The 16,510-nt window shown below is 34.1% G+C and overlaps 3 long non-coding RNA genes across 3 annotated transcripts; 1 reads left to right on the forward strand and 2 right to left on the reverse strand.

The window, feature by feature from the left end:
* Nucleotides 1–3,310: 3,310 nt before the first annotated feature.
* On the reverse strand, nucleotides 3,311–4,366 carry LOC111202941. The gene is made up of 2 exons (XR_002655856.2): nucleotides 4,110–4,366; nucleotides 3,311–3,918 (listed from the first exon to the last, which is right to left on the reverse strand). It is a non-coding gene; the product is annotated as an uncharacterized LOC111202941 (long non-coding RNA).
* LOC125581843 lies at nucleotides 3,918–6,296 on the forward strand. The gene is made up of 2 exons (XR_007319590.1): nucleotides 3,918–5,692; nucleotides 5,753–6,296. It is a non-coding gene; the product is annotated as an uncharacterized LOC125581843 (long non-coding RNA).
* Nucleotides 6,297–15,157: 8,861 nt separating this feature from the next.
* LOC125581443 lies at nucleotides 15,158–16,268 on the reverse strand. The gene is made up of 2 exons (XR_007319045.1): nucleotides 15,447–16,268; nucleotides 15,158–15,354 (listed from the first exon to the last, which is right to left on the reverse strand). It is a non-coding gene; the product is annotated as an uncharacterized LOC125581443 (long non-coding RNA).
* Nucleotides 16,269–16,510: the final 242 nt, after the last annotated feature.

A 16,510-nucleotide genomic window follows, 5' to 3' on the forward strand; every position in this document is an offset into this window, starting at 1 on the left:
GGTATATATTTGTTTCGAAGTTTATTTGTAAGATTAGACAAAAAGAGAGGTGATCATTCATGATTCGTCTTTTTTGGGATACTAGTTTTTGGTGTTTTGATTGTTTGGGTTATTGTGGTCTTTTTTAAGCTGTAAAATAAAGATTTGTGTAAAATTAGATTGATAAGTAAAGAAGATAAATAGACGACCACAAATCTTGGGTAGGAAATATTTTTGATTATTGATATTAGCACAAAGACAGTAATATAAAGGGGATCATGTGTTGATTGTTTCATACGGATCAATGAGGAGACTGATAACGACTCGAGTTGCTTCTTTGGTGAGGTCAGAGCGCTGGACAAAACGGATTTGCCCAACCACATCTGCGAGTTTAAATATTTTCTAGAAGATGGTTAAAGATAAGAGAAATCAATGAGTTTTGTGGAGATGCAGATAGGGTTCATCAAAGATGAGAATCATATATATATATATATAGGGTTTACAGAGGGGCTACAAATCACGAACATTTATGATCAATCGATTTAAGATGTGGACATGAAGAGTTCACCGGTGAAAAAATAGATTACAAACAGATACACGGCGCAACTCTGTAACTCAGGCTTGTTTGAGACAATGATGAAAATAACTCAAACTCATGTTAAACGAAAACAGTTTATAATATGGGAAAACTATAATTGTTACAAACTTGAGTTTTTTTCATATAACGTGATGAATTCCATTTAAAAATAAAACCCATAATACACTTGTAGGCCCGATTCTCAGAGGAAGCCGAAGAAGTAAGGGCTTTCGTCCTTCATAAATATATATTAGTCCGGCTACCAATATACAAAGTATCATTTAGCTTAGTGGTATAAATATTGGTATTTATTTCAATAATCCGGGTTCGAGTCATGGACTCGACACTCTTTCATCATTTTTTAAAGTGGAGTCTGCAAAACGCTGACGTGACACGCTGAGTAGTGAACAAAAACTCAACTATTATAATATAAATTATTAAAAAAAATTCGAACGTGGATATATAATCGAAGTCTTTAAATCACTTAGAATTTTTTCCATCACACCTAAATAAAATTATTACTGGGAATTGCATATTTGTATACTATGTAAAGTATACTCTCTCTGTTTTTAATATAAGTCGTTTTAGATAAGTTTTTATATTCAAAATTATATGACGTTTTTGGTTTTTTATGTAAAATTTATTAACGCTTAATGTTATATGACTAATGATAATATACACTCTATTTTATTATTGGTTGATTTGTGGTTAGATAAATAATTAATGACGTTTTTGTTTAGAAAATATAAAAAATTAATGATTTTTTAATCTATGTGCACAATTCTAAAACGATTTATATTAAAAAAACGGAGAGAGTATAATATAGTGCAATAAACAATAAAAGTGTAACTGGTGACAAATTAAAGAAATATATGAAATGACAAAAATTATTATATATGAAATTTAATGGAATGAAATCAATATTCCAGTTATTCCAAAATATTTTCAATTTGGAATGATTTTGCAAATCAAAATTATTTTCTTCTAGAAAAATATAGAATATTATTGAATGAAATGAAATACTTTTTCATTTTTTTATTGTAACTGGTGAATAATTTTTGGAATGCAAAAAAATTAAGTATTTTAAAAAATTTATTCTAAGAAGTACATCTTAGTTGCACCCTAAATAAATAATCAAGCTGATGATTCCATATGAAATAATAACAATAGTTGGAGATTGTGAGCTGTGGAGATTGGAAAAGCCTAAGGATATAATTACATTAGTGTTTAAAATGATTGACATCACAATGGGTGCTTTTCGTTTAAATTCTAATTAAAATTTAAAATAATTAAGGTAATCAACAAGAACAGCTGCAGATATAGACGATAGGGATAATATTCGGGTAGCATGAGCCCACGTGGGCCCATATTAGCTTCTCACCGCCGCTGGATAAATCGGTGATGACTGTTAATTTACCTTTTTACCCCCTAATGTTGACATATCTCATCTAATCATGCAACTAGTTTGTAACCCAATAACTGACACGTCATTGTTCACCGTCTGTATTTATTATGATACATCATTTCCATTTTAATATATAAATGTTGAAACATTACATTTTATCAGTTTTATTGACGGATTTGAGGTAGAAACGGGGGTGGTGTGATTAATATTGCATGTGGAAGTAGGACTGGTACAGATCAGATATCCGTGCAATTTTAAAATATCTATATCTGAATTCTTATCCGGTAGATCTATAATTTTACTATTTTTATCCGGATTCAGAATTCTCGGATATCCGGATATCGGATATCCTTCTAAAAATTGTAATATCCGGATCCAGATTTAGATCCTTAAAATAAATAAAAAATAATATCAATATATAAAATATTATCAATAATTTAAAAATAAAAAAATATATAATGTTATTAATTATTTCTAGGTATAATATTACAAAATTTACATAAAATTTATATATATTATTATAAAATTAATTTTATATATAGGTATTACTATTTTTCAAATAGTTATTAATAAAACTTACGAATCCGGATATCCGGACTAAAAAATTAAAATATCCGGATCCGGATCCGGATCCGGTTTTAACAGATCCAACGTTTTATTATCCAGATCCAGATTCAGCCTCTCCGAATATCCGGATTTTCGGATCGGATCCGAATCGAATCTGGATCTGGAATAAAAGTTTCAGGCCTATGTGGAAGTTTTGATGTAACTTCAAGTTACGGTATTAAATTAGACGTGGAGTTAGATAAATGTCTGAGTTCTATATGGTTATTAGGCGGATATCAATGCATTTATGAGAAAAAGCAAGTAGAGACATGGTTTAGTTAGCTTATGACCTACCTTATTTAATGGTATTGGAATATTTTCGGTGCCTAATAAGTAATGTATCTATCTTTCACGTAAATATGTTCTTGGACTACCACTGATTTTAATTTTTTTCCCTGCCGTTACGTATTTCTTTCTGATTATCTGATATAGATTAGATGTGTCTTTTTTTTCACTTGCCAGTTTTGACTATACGTTACTACGTACGCTTTTACAACCTTAACGATGAACTTACTAAAACTAGATAATGATTTTAAGTTTTATTGACGGGCTCAAGATAACGTATATAAAAGTTATTTTATAGTTTTATATAATCATGTTTCCCAGTTAATTATCAGAAAAATACAGTTAAAATAATCGAAACTACTATCTCTATTAAAAAAAAAAAAATACTATCTCTATTAGTAAAGCCTTCTTCTCAAAGGTAAAAGTGTCATATTCGAATCTCATCAACTGCGGAAGTGGATATAACAATCGATTCATGTCCCTGAACTAAGAAGATTACATACTTTACCCTAAAACTTATTACAATAAAATACACAATTAAACTGCTTCTTACAAAAGTACAGTTAAAAAATTTTCCCAAACTTTTTTTTGTACACAACTCATAATATTAATAATTTTATACTAAAGAAAAGCCTCGGGCCCAAATCAGCTCATTGAAGGGTCAAATACAGAAGCAGATCTAAGAGAGAGCTTAGCTAACGCGTCGGCATTTTTGTTGAAATCATGAGAACTATGAACACAGAGCAGATTGCCTAGATATCACAAACGATTCTATGAATTTCTTTCACCTGCATGTCATTGTTAATTGCTTTTATGATTATCGGAGGACATCCTGATGAGAAAAAAGATCTTTGGGGTCGCTGCCTTGATGAGGGCGAGTCGCATCGCGAGAGCTTCGGCTATCGGGGGAGTTGACGAACGCTTGCGTACTTGATCCTTCCAGCTTGGAGTTGATTCCTTCTCCTGTGAATATCCAGGCGAGACCGGCTTGCTTTGATTGTTTGTTCCAAGCCGCATCGGTTCTACAAATCGTTTCTGATCTTGTTGGCGCAGAGCAAGGTTTGTTCTTTACAATTGTAAGATCATATTTTTGCATTTTTATTATGAATTTGTGTATATATGGATACTTTTATAAATAAATAGCCATTAAAATTTATATACACATTTAGGAGAAAGCGATCACATTTTAGTTATGGAGATGTTTTGTTTAAGTATAGCAAAACAGTGAAACACTAATAGGAGAATGGATAATCTTACTGGCAGTTTGTTTTTTTTGTCTGAAACACCAAACTCATCCCCATTTTTCGCATGTCTTTGTTTCTTCTTTTTGTATTGATTAAGTTATGTTCATTTTACTTTTTGCTTAGATGTATTCGAATTATTAGTTCCCTTTTTATTTATAAGGGGATAAAAATAGATAAAACGAGAGGAAATGAATTAAAAGCAGTGGTTACAAATGAGCTGGATTCAGTTGTATTTCCACTACGTATGGCTCTGTAAAGTGAACTCAACTTGATTCCTTTCTACGTATGCAGACCGTTTAAATATATATATATATATGGTAGGCTAATATAGTTTTCTAATATTTAATCAGCGTGAGTAGCGAATAACGTGATCGTTATTAAGGCATATACCGCATACGTAATATACATATATAATAGGACAAATTTATAATAAGGTTAATTTTCTAATATGTAATCAATCCATGTATTCACGGAAATGGTGTGAAATATGAGAAAAATGTTTTTTTTTTTTTGAAACACTGAAAAAAATTGTTTTCTTGAATGAGATTTTGTCACCAATGGACTCCTATTGTTCGAGGACGGTTCAAATGATGGGAAAATGAATGTTTTATTCTCCAATCAATTGTTATTGGTATATTCAATATTTAAGTATTCATGAAGCAAAATTATTCATGAATTAATTATTGATTATTATAAATGAAAATAATGATTTCGTCTATTTTTAAGTATATATTGATTATATTAATTTCAATTTTTCACAGTCAGCAACGACGATAAATTTAGGAATAATTTTACGTAACTAATATTTGAATATTAAATGTGCCAATTAAAAATAGTTGAAAAATAAAAAATATAGTTTTATGTTATGTTTCATAAGTTTTAAAGTAAAATATCATTCCATTTCTTATAGTTCGAGTCATGAAACCAATATACGTTTTTATAATGTTTACTTGAAATATCTAAATTTAAGAACACATTAACATGCTTTTTAGTTTTGCATGGAAGTATAAAATATTACAAGATAAGTATATATATAAGTAAAACAAAGACCAGAACCATCTATACTATGGACTATAAGTGATCTTAAAAATGTTGAGTACATGATCAATATTGTATTTGATGTTATAGATTACTTATATCTATCTATTTATATATATCTATTTATATAAAGTAAGGTTTGCTCTCTCATGGGCGCGCCACGTAAGCGGACATGTCAGAAAGTCGAAGCCATAAGTTGACACGTGTCCCGTTAAGCAAACCGCATCATTTCATTTATTTTGGTGTACATTTCGTTTGGGCTTTGTCTACATTTTTGGCCTTCATTTTGCTTCATAAAGCCCAATTTTAGAGAGTAAGTGGTTATGCTCGAAACGTGTCGTTTTTAATTCTATTGTTTGATCTTGTTTCTTCCGAGTCGTTGCGATATCAGACGACTCTCTAGGGTTTTCGATCAAGTTGTTTTATCTTCTTCCTAACGATTCAAAAATCCATCAATTATAGATTCATCCTATTAATGTCATTCTTGAATCATCATCTACGATCTACCTTAAATTCAAAATTACTCTTGAAAAGCGGTGGAACTTCGAGTTTAAAAAGGTTAGCATCCCTACTCTCGAAATCATCCTATCAATCTATTGAAAAATGGCTAGCTCTCAGGTGAGATAGACTGCAAGAGCGGTGGAAATGTTAATGCGGTGGAGGCGAGATGTGGCCAAATAGATTGTAGGATGTGTTTATGCCAAGACGAGCGAAGACCGAGCCAAAAACGGAGAAGTGGAGCAGCGAAAGAGGAAACGAAGCAACATAAAAACTGAAACCATGAGAGGTGGAAAGCTCTCATGTGAGGATTACGGCGGAGAATACCGGAAAGTTGTGGATTTATTCACTGAATCTTTCCGCAGCGGCTCCTCCTCTTGGACATCCACCATGGCAAGATTATGGTAAGCGACTGAATCTGACCCTGTATTTTGGGACTGGTTCTCTTCTTCATTTATGATATTATAATCCTAATTCATGAATGTGAACAAGATACACACATGAACAATGAATGATTAATAATGGTCAAGGCCGGTTCAAGATATTAGTGGGCCCTTGGACAAAAAAAATTAGGTTTTTTTTACATGTATATATAGACAATTTAAAAATTTTGGGCCCTTATGCCTATTTATTTTTATAAAAATTGGACCCCTCTTTCATACTATTTTTGTTAAAAAATGTTTGGGCCCTGGGGCCCACGCCTCCTTGCCCCATGCCCTAAGCCGACCCTGATAATGGTTGGAAGCACGTGCTCGAAGCTTTCTAGATTACAATCCGAAAGTGCAGCTAGTGTGAGGTGAGTACACTCCGTAATTTTCCCCTTTACACATTTTTTTAAGATCAGTAGCAATGGAGTTTATATAATGTTTGACATGAATGTTGATTTATTGAAGAATTAAATGGCAATGAGTTGAATTTAGTTTCATAGAAGGATTGATCATTGTACAAACAATACATCCACTAATTTCTCTCTTAATTTTGTCTTTGAAACTGCAAATAAGGGAGTTTTTGTTCAACACTAGATATGAAGGGTCTTTAAAAACATTAAAATATTTATCATCTTGACATTAAAGTCCTTGAGCTTCTTCAGATTGGTCAAGAATAAGAGGGTAAGTATTCCACGTCCATGGTAAAGTACTTGACATTAAATTCCTTGAGATTCAAGCAATTAACTATTTTGATTCATTGTCTCAACTCAAACGCATTCGCTCACACATAACATTTATCTTGAATGTCTTCTCTAATGGAACTGTTATTGTGAAACAATTTACAAAAGTTTTCAGAGATTAAGAAGGAATGTGTTCGGGACCATTGGAGGAACAACAACGAGTATGTCCTTATGAGCTGGAGAGAAGTAGCACCGAACCCGAACAGAAACTGGTTAAATATATGAACATGTTTAAAATTTTGGTATTTACAAAACCAGATCCGTATCAGACCCAAACTAAAATATTTTGGTATCCAAATAGATTTGAATCTGATTTATATACTTATTTTTAGATTTAATATCTAAAAAAAATATCCATAATATATGAGATATTTTTAAAGTTGTTCAACATATTCAAAAATATATACAAAGAGTCAAAATTAAATATCTAAAATAGGTAAATAATATTCAAAACATCAAAAATACTTAAATATCTAAATTAGTAGACAAAATGCCTTGTCAACTAATTATTATTTGGTGAACCATCCTTGCAAGTTTCAATGTAAATATATACGAGAATAATATAGGTTAAGAAGAACCCAAATTTACCTAAAACAGGATCCATCATTATCATTAATCACTCACAGATAGCAAATAATTTCATCATGAGAGAGAGAGAATAACAATTACAATATACTTTACAAAAGAATTTTAAATATTCATATACCAGTAACAATAGAATCTCAAAATAACTTTATTAAGAATTCTTGTGCCAATTACCTCCTAAGAAAAACATATCTAACTTATAAATAAGACCAACCAAAATCGAGTGAGAGATGCTTACATTTGAGCAATAAAACACTTGAAACAAACCATACGAATCACTAAAAAGAAAAATTGTTTATGAAGTTCTTAAGCAAACCACTTTACTTTTTATAAAAACAGTGATACAGCAAATAACCACAGTGGTGATTGGTTGTTTTATTTCCTTTTATATTATTACAGCAAATAACCACAGTGGTGATTGGTTGTTTTATTTCCTTTTATATTTTTTTGTCAACAAAAAAGGCTAATCTAATCCTTAGGTATATTTTATTTTATATATAAATCGTTAAAAAGTACTTAAATTTTTAATTATGATTAATCAATGTTAAACCCTTACACAAAAAAAGATTAATCAATGTTTGTAAAAAGGTTAAGTTATATTGTCCAACCTCATTTGTTATGCCAAGTTCGTTACCGTCCATCGCTATCACCCAGGTCGATGTCAACTATAATAATCGGAATCACTGACATATTTTGATTTTACCGTAACCTTGCTTGGCTTGACCCAAACTAAGAACTTAAACTACAATTAGATCTCGATCCGTGCAACCGCGCAGATTTTTGTTTTCATTTATTTTTATATAAATATTTTGTTTTTAATTTTAAATTGGTATATATTATAATATATATGTATGTCTATCAATTTTTAAAACATAATGAGTTTACGGTATATTTTTTATTGAATAGATTATTTCAAACTTTCACATGTATTTGTATCTTCTTTTTTTTATTTTGAACACCTATTTGTATCTTCTTCTATATATATATTTTCGGATTATTATTTCATTATTAAAATCGTAACTATATTTATAAAGATTAGTAAAATATTATTTTATTGTCATATTCAAAAATATTGTAACATATCACAAATTTAGAAATTTTTATAAAAAAAATATATTTTTCGCTTGATAGATTTATATTATCGAGTAAATAATTAAACATTTAGTTTTTGTTTAAATTTTAAAATAAACTATATAGTTTAAAATTTGTTTTCATTGGTTTAAGATAGTAAAGATTAATCATTGTTAGATAATATGATTTTTTTTATTTAAAAAAAAATCTTTATAATTTTAAAAGTTAACATCGACAAATATTTAAATAGTTAACATGTGGATGTATAGTATTACAATATTAAATTATATCTATTTAATTTATACTATCTATAAATTGATCATCTATTGTTTAAATCCAATTATTGATAGTCCAATAAAAATTTTTGATATGACCAAAATTTAAATGATAAGATTAGAGATTAAATGTAACATGACTTTTTAGGAATATGTCCTTTAGGTCCATTTTAAAAAAAAAAACACATATGAATCAAAGTTGTGACTTCTGTTTTAATATATAAGATAGAAAAATAGTTATTTAGGGGGACCCATTATTAATTATAATGATTTTTCATCGTTATCACTTAAATTTGCTCATGGTATTATTTCTCGTAGGGTCATCATGTACATCGGACACACATGCATATGTACATATATGTTATCAATATGCTTTGCTATTGCTGGGTATATAAGATTCAAAAATGATTTTTAGTTTTGGGCATTATATTAAATGGCCTAGCCCAAATCGATAGCTGCAAACCCAGTTATCTCATTTCAAGTAACCTTATATTTAATTTAGAGATGCATAAGATGGCCTATTTGACTTTTCAGTTTGAGTTTTATGGTTGTTTAGAAAAATAACAGAATCTAGCTCTACTCGACTTGTTCAAGTTTTTGTTTACTTGCACTGGTTTTTTTTTTTTAAATACTTATTCATTCATGTTCCTTTTTTTCCAGAGTACCTTTACAACATAAAAAAAATAAAATAAAAGTGGAAGAACATGAAAGAAAGATACAAGAAAGAAGAGCAAACAACCCCTGTAAAGCAGACAATATGATGAAGGATCTGACTAGTGAAGCTGGAAGTTTTCAAACCAAAGAGATAGATATGTTGTTGTTCTTATGTGTGTCGATGCTGCTGTGGTAACTGAATGGGTAGTGGACCATCTCTCTCTGTCCAAACCCAGAAGTCTTGCCCTTATTTGAAGTTGGATTTCCTTTATAACAACTTGAGATGGTTTGCTTGATGAAGTATGCAATCTGGAATTTCGCTCTTTCCATAGAAAATAAATTGTCGCTTGGAAGATTAGGAGAACAAGAGGCTTCAGTTCTTTGCTGACTGCTGAGGACCTCAACCAAGCCTCCACACCTTCAAAGGTATTTGGTGGGTTCAGACTTGATTGGTCGAAGAAGGAATTCCACACTTCTCTAGAGAAGCAACAGTCAAAAAAACAAATGATTCCTGGTTTCATTATCATTACCACACAGCATACAATCTGGTGAAAACTGAATGCCCCATGTGCTGAGGCGATCTCTGGTGGCCAAGCTATCTCTAAACGTAAGCCAAACAATAAAAGCATGCTTTGGAATTTTCTGTTTGAACCAAACTAAGGAAAACCAAGGCACAAGGGTTTCAATAGGTTTTAGAAAATTCCAGACCTTGGAGGCAGAAAAAATATCTGGTGGGTCATGAGGGGAGTTCCTCCATAAAAAGAAGTCAGGCTCTTCAGAATCCAGTGAAGGGAGCGGAGAAGGCATGCACGAGCGAAGTAGAGATAGGGTAGGATGTCTGTTACGTGATGTAGTCCAGCGTCCTTCGCTTAACGCCTCAAAGACAGAGGCAGTAATAGAAATTCCTGAGACTTGCGGCTCCGTTGTTCCCGTTAAATGCAGAAGAGAACCCATCTCAGTCCAATCATCCAACCAGAAGAGTGCATTTCGGCCAGAACGGTACAAGTAATAAATTGTCTTGCTGTGTCCCTATAAGCCATCAGACTCTTCCAAATCCAACTTCCAAGATTTGTGAAATCATAAATTGTCTTACTTGCACTGGTTGCTTTGTAGCGTCCCTCTTTTTCTAACGTCCTACCTACAGGCGCATAGGAGCTAGTTTTCGATCATTTTTTTTAAGCGAGCACCATGCACTTCACATGTTCTGAACTAAAAATAGCTTAGATACTGATATATATAACTGAGATACTCAGTTACTCACATCTCTAACCTTCATTGTTTTTTTTTTTGGACAAACTCTAAGCTTCATTGTTTTTGTTCCTGCATTCTAACTAATACAAATATCATACTGAACTACAAATAAAATGAGACAAAAAACAACTCTATACCCATTTAAAGAAAAAAAAATGACAAAGACAGTTGTGAAAGAAAAAACATGAACCCGTCAAATAGGTCGGCACAAACATTTAACGATGTCTCAGACAGTTATATACCTAATTCTCAATTGCCAAAAGGATAGTGTATGACAACTCTATACCCATTTAAAGAAAAAAAAATGACAAAGACAGTTGTGAAAGAAAAAACATGAACCCGTCAAATAGGTCGGCACAAACATTTAACGATGTCTCAGACAGTTATATACCTAATTCTCAATTGCCAAAAGGATAGTGTATGACAATTCTAAATAAACTATAACGCAGTTATGTAAAACATAATATAAACTGTAAAAAAAAACATTTATTCTCCCTTAATCATATATTTTTGGAAACTTAGGCTTTCATTAATAAAAAAGAGGACACGTCAAGGACCATGGTTTCTAGGACCCAACCCAGTACAAAAGAAGAACCATAATTGAAACCCCTATAGTGAAAGTAGAGCCGAGTTTGAGAGTAGCAGGCCCAATTGGAAAGAGGAAGAGACGGGAAGGTTGAGAATCGATCAGTGGGGAAGACTTGCAGTTGATTTCACCAAGTGAGAAGATTTATGAGAACCAGAGCTGAATCATCTTTGAAGAGAGAGCGGGATTTGATTCCTGATTTGGAGATCAATGGTTTTGAGAAGAGAGTCGACGGTTCTGAAGGTGTTTGCAAGGAGACAGATGAGCTTCTTTGACCTTGGTGGTGGCAAAGAGGTCATCTGGTTGATGAGAGTAGACCAGTTGAGATCGAAACTGAATGGGCAGTCCATGTATAAGTTATTCCTTGATGAGACGATCACGGGTTGGGGTGCGATCAAGAACTACTAACCAAGCATGGAATGAGTGCCTCGGGATGCTTCTGGGAGACCAAACAGCTGATGCCCACTGAACGCTGTCGATATTGCCCCGCAGGTAGTTGTAAATCCTTCCAGTTTCATATCTCAACATTGGTGTGCCTTCAATTTCCCAATAGTACGAATCAGTTAATTGGATAGTGGTTAGGTAAGAGAGTAGGTTCAACTGAATGTTCTGATCTTGCAGGTGGTAGGCTCCAAGCACCATTCCTAGAGAGCGAGGCTACTGTCGCACTTAGGGGAATTCCAAGCCGTGCGTCTAGATAGTCATAAAGGCAGCCAAACGGACTCCAGTTATCATGCCCATTTTCCCATTCTGCAGTTGAAGACGGATATACTACACTTTTCAACTTCAACAGTAGGAGCTACTGGGTTTATTAGACCAGAAGTTGTGGACCGACCCGTTTAGAATGACTTCTTTAAACCAAGAGACCCAGACCAAAGAAAATCATCCAAATTAGCCGCAGACAGCATGATTTGTTCCAGGTTAGTAAATCTTTCACTCCTAATCCTCCTTGTTCCTTTGTCAGTGTAACTGTTTCCCTCGCAGAGTTTCCAGAATCTGTGTCACCTTTCCATAAGAAAGTACTACATAAAGAGTTTATTTTCTTTATGCAGGCTTTAGAAAGTATGAAGGACGAGCACCAGAATGTGGATATCACCGTTTTTATTAGCAATAAGCGTCCTGAAAAAGATAAAGTCTTTACTGACCAGGAATTGAATTTTGTTTTTACTTGTTGCAGTAGGGTGTCACAGCCAGCTATCGAAAGCTTTCTCGAGTTTAAAGGGACGCCCAGGTACCGGAATGGAAGCGACCCACATGACATGCCAGTAGAAGCTTTAATCATTTCAATTTATGCTTGTTTCATTCCAGAGGCAAAGAAAGATGTTTTCTGAAGACTCACTGCGAGACCCGATCTGTTTTTAAATTCCCGAAGGACTTGAAGTACTTGCTGGACAGAGTCTATAGAGCCATCGATAAAGATCAGGAGGTCATCGGCAAAGGAAAGATGTGTTAGTTTAACCTTTTCACATTTGGCATGGACTTTAACTCTATACTCTGCGGCCGCCTTGTTGAGCATATGGGAGAGGCAGTTCATTGCAATTACGAACAGGTAAGGAGATAGGGCATCCCCTTGTCTTAACCCTCTACTTCCTTTGAAAAAACCGTTCACCGTGCCATTGTACCCAACCATGAAACTTGTAGTACATATGCAGGCTCGCAACCATGAGAGGAAGAGAGGAGGGAGACCCAATCCATAGAGGCAAGAGAAGAGGAAGTCCCAGGAGAGAGTATTAAACGCCTTTGCTATGTCCACCTTTATGGTAATCTTCTTTGAGCCTTTGTTTCGATGGTAGCCATTGATTAGTTCACCGGCAAGGGTGGTGTTCTCCAGTAGCAACCGATCCTTGACAAAAGCTGTTTGGCTCGGTAGAATTAGTTGAGGCAGGAACCGCTTTAATCTCTTGACTAGCAATATAGATATAACCTTATAAACCGTATTGAGACAACTTATAGGTCTGAAATCTGATATCTTGCTTGCTCCTGGAAACTTACGTACGAGGGAGAGGATCGTGGCGTTTGCTGTAGCCGGAAGGAAACAGGAAGAGAAGAACTGCTGGATCGAGTTTGTAGTCTCAGTACCAATCACTGACCAAGCACCTTTAAAGAAACCAGATGTTAAGCCGTCTGGCCCTGGGGCCTTATTTGGGTTGAGCTTGAAGAACAGAGCCTTTATTTCTTCCCGAGAAGGCATAAGTACCATCTGTTGAGATTCAAACTCAGAGAGCTGGAACCCCGTGAGTTCAGCAAACCAGGAAGGTGCAGAGTAGACAAAGGAGGGTGAGATTACTGCAGGCGCTAGCATAGATCCAAAATGTGAAACAGCGTGTATGCTCATCTCCATAGGGTCAGTTATCAAGGATCCAGACGGAGTCATGAAGGCTCTAATGGCATTGAAACTTGCTCGGACCTGACATATGCGGTGAAAGTAAGCTGTATTCAAATCCCCCTCTCTTAGCCAATTGATTCTTGATTTCTGTCTAAAATAGCTTTCTTCTATGGTGCGAAGGAAGGACCAGCGGAAGTGGAGTTCTCTTTCAGCCTCGAAGTTCTCCTGTGTTGGTGATTGGAGCGCCTGAACCTGCATACATTGCAACAAACGGTTAGCCTCACTCACTCTTTCTTGAATATTAGAAAAGTTATCTCGATTTAAGTGTTTAAGTTCTCTCTTTATCAACTTCAACTTCCAACAAAGTAGGGTTAATGTATGACTCTCGATTTCAGATTGAAACCAGGAGCTTAAATCCTAATCCCTAAACCCTAAATCCTAAACCCTTGGATAAATCCTAAACTTAAATCAAAAACACTAACCACTAAAACCCTAAACCCTAAATCCTAAACTCTAAACCCTAGAGTGTTTTAGTGTTTAGTGTTTTTGATTTAGAGTTTAGGATTTGTCCAAAGGTTTAGGGTTTACCCAAGAGTTTAGGGTTTAAATATTAGGATTTAGGGTTTAGTGTTTTGGTGGTTATTTTTTTTTTTGTAATTACTACTATTTTTTTACCTTTTTATTTTAAAAACATAATATAACTTGACTATATTTTGTTTCCTTTTATAAAAGATATCAAATATAAAATAACAAAATCATATTGGTTGGTAAGCCTAGAGGTTCATCATAGGGGGTATCATAGCTATCTGGTTAAGGTTTAAAAGGTTCTACACCCAGGTCTGGAGTTTGAATCCCAGACTATGCAATTTCTTGCATATTACAGGAAATCAGGTTTCAAGTCCCGGAGAGAGCGATTTATTAATGAAGACTACAAACGAAGGGCTTACAAGAGATCTTCAACATGGTGCAAGTAAATCTGGCGAGGAGTGGATCTTCATAGGACGGCTCAGGTGATGCAGTTAGGCGTAGATCTTCATAAGGCAGGTAGTATTGTCGGTTGTTGAATCGTTTACGTAATATTTCTCATAAGTGTAATGTCATAATAAATCAGCGTTATATAAAAAAAGGGGTAAACCCAAGAATAAGGGGGTGATTGGTTATGGCTGTAGATGCTCTAGAAAGCCAAAATTTAATTTAAAGTCATACATGTCAACCAATCATGCTTTACTTTCTTTTAAAAAGCTACAGCAAAAATATCTCTGAAAAATCAAAAAAAATGTTGTAGAGAACTCTATTTCTAGAGAAAAAAATAATGCTTTATAAACTTACAGCAAATAAATCTACGGTTACTATTCTAAAGCCAAAAAATAAAAGCCACATCACTTACTTGTCACCCCCTAAGTCTTATTATTATGTTCTAACCATCTTATATATTTGTGCGTGTTCGTGTGTACGCTGATGTAGAATTGTACCAACAATCTTCTAATAGGGTGTTATTGGTTTTGGAAATTTAGTGGAATTGAAAATAACTGTAATTAGGATTTTTTTAATAGATTTGAGTGGAATCTTTCATCGTGAGAAAGATTTGAATAGAATGGTTTGAAATTCATTTTGATTTTTGTTAAGGTTTTTTATTGGAGTTTTTTTCTAATCCCACTGCAATACTCTCCCTCCCTCTGCCACAGTTATCAACCCTTGACATTTCAACGAACACATGGTGTGCTAAAAAGGAAGGTTTTTTGGGTCCAGCTATCTCTCTTGGGTCCATTGATAAAACTAGTTCGAGCCCCTTTCACCGACCACACTCTGTTTCTCAGACACACATCGAAATTAAAACATTGTTAGATTAGAGAGCCGAAAACATCAACAAAAGGAAAGTTTTTTTTTCCCAAAATTACAAATTTTTGGCTGCAGAAGGCTTCTCAAGCTTCTTCCTTCTCTGATAAACCTCGACCTGAGGTACTTCTCTGAACCCATCTCCGTCTTCTTCCTCTGATCTAATTATCTCAGACCAAAGATCAACTGTCACCAAACACCAACCTTTTCATGTTATACATAATTCTGAGAATGAAGTGTGATTATCTAAAGACTTTAGCAAACTGGAGTGTGAAGACAATCAAAATTAGGTGAAGAGAAAATTCTGAGATTGGAGTGTGAAGAAAAGAAAAAAATGATGAACATAAAGGTCTAACAGGAAGAAAGAGGATTTGGGTATCGGTGGTGCACGGAGGTTCCAGCCGAAGGTTTGTAGGACTGCGAGACGAGGTGCACGGTGGAGGAGGAGAGAAACGCCGAGTGGTTAGGGATCCGGCAAAAGTTTGGTGCCCTCGGAAGAGACGTCGCGAGGTGGTGAAGAACGGAGGAGGAAGAGACGTGAGTACTTCAAAATCCAAATAAAAAGTCTATAATTTGGTTTAGGCTTATTTTTTTATGAAAAGTACATCATATTCCATTAAAACTCAATTCCAATAAAATCCATTTGGATATTGAATAACAGGTGATTTCAATTCCTATGAAATATATTTAACAAATTCTTAATCCAATAACACTGGATTTTAATTCACATTCATCAAATCCCAATTGAATAACAATGGATTTCTTTTCAGATTTACATTCTATCAAATTCCATTAAACTTCCAAAACCAATAACACCCATTAAACGTACACGTGAGGAGCACGTGAGTTGGGGCAAAAAGGAATCATTATCTTCTGTGTATCTCATCGTCATCTTCTTCCTTAACGGAGAGTCCGTAACAGAATCAGAAGAGAGCGAGAGAGCTCGAGATGAGATGAGAGAGTGAGAGCGATTGGGTTGGTGAGAGTGAGCTAGAGAGAGATGTGATTCTCGGTTTATCTAAGCTCAGAGCTTAATCTTCTTCCTCAATCTTGTAACTCGGATTAGGTGTAATCGAGAGAGGAAGAAGACGAGTGAACCTCCGGTGATGTACTCTGTACTCACATT

Source organism: Brassica napus, chromosome C2, assembly GCF_020379485.1.
Source record: "Brassica napus cultivar Da-Ae chromosome C2, Da-Ae, whole genome shotgun sequence".
NCBI classification, from domain to species: domain Eukaryota; kingdom Viridiplantae; phylum Streptophyta; class Magnoliopsida; order Brassicales; family Brassicaceae; genus Brassica; species Brassica napus.